We start from the raw sequence: 1506 nt of genomic DNA, 5'->3' as shown, positions 1-1506 counted from the left end.
TATACATAAATATTGGAATGATATTATTGCAAAAGATTTATTAGAAGTTTAAAAAAGTACGTGAATAAATTATTTTCTAAGTAAAAGAAATAAAGAAAGAAATGCAACACATGTGTGAATGTTATAATCTTGTTTTGATAGAAATTGTTATTTAAAAGCGAAATGAGAAACATAAGACATAAGATGAAATCTATTCAAGGCTGTAAATACTACAAAACATTTGATTACCCAGTGAGAAATGACTCATTGAATTAATCAATTGATACAATAATTTTAACATCAATTCGATGTCGATTTAAGTCTAATTAGTGATCATTTCTTATTGAATAAACAATCAGATAAAAAATCTATTAATTCACCAATGAATGCTTTAAAGCATTTGTAGAATCAAATGAATTTAGACGTATACTTATCTCATTAAAATATATTAATATTGTTAATATAATAAAATAGTGCAAATTAAACTAATTATATACTAAATATAAAAAAATTAATAAAATAAATTATAGAAAGTAGACTTTAAAAAAATCATTTAAAAATAAAGACTTTGAGTTATATTGAAAACAGATTAACAAGGCAAATAAAATTAAGAAGTTATATCAATTGATATATTCAAATAAATTTATTATTATCAAAGAATAATAGGAATTTAATTTAAATATTTTTTATTTTTTATTTATATTTATTTTTTAATTTATATTTATTTTAATTTAAACTATTATTTTAAGATTAGTACTATTATTTATAATAATACATATATTTCTGTACAAGAAATCAGAATATTATTAGAAAAAAAAATGCAAGATTGAAATTATTGGAGGCGGTTTTTATCATTTGATATGTATTATATAAAAATATATTAGGCATCGGAAATCGCAATTATTGCATTTTGTAATATCATGGACTTTTTGTATGTTTGTAGGAATCATTGCTAATACATGTTTAAAAAAGCATTTTGTACATGAGATAAAAGATGTGACTGTATAACTTGTATGTACTTTTTTACAATTATGTAGTAAAACAGAAATATAAATATAATTTCCGCAGTTCAATATTTTTGTTATATCTCTAGACAATTTGTATTGAATAAGAATTGATTATTAAAGCAAGCTCATTAAAAACAAATTAAATACAAATTGATTATTGTGAGTATGTGTGTATCATACATTTATCAATAAAGTTATCGCAACAAGTAAATTATCAAAATTTTGCAAACTTCAAATTCTACAAAAATTGTCACATTAAATTTTTTTTTTTGCATTTTTAAGAACAAAATCTGTATTGTAAGAAGCTTTTAGATTTTGAATTTATTCTCCCTTTGTTTACCGTTACTTTAAAAATATGAGGACGTATTATATCTCCAAAAAATTACATTTAATACACTCTACGAGGTAAAATCAATTTTTTTCGCACTACCATCATATGGACTTTTCCTTAAAAATTAAAAAAAATTACGATTTTCTTTTCGCAAAATTATTAAAATTATTTATACTTTTCTTTTTATCG

This window comes from Atta cephalotes, assembly GCF_000143395.1.
Source record: "Atta cephalotes unplaced genomic scaffold scaffold00004, whole genome shotgun sequence".
In the NCBI taxonomy this organism is placed as follows: Eukaryota; Metazoa; Arthropoda; class Insecta; order Hymenoptera; family Formicidae; genus Atta; species Atta cephalotes.
This window is presented reverse-complemented; position numbering follows the sequence as displayed.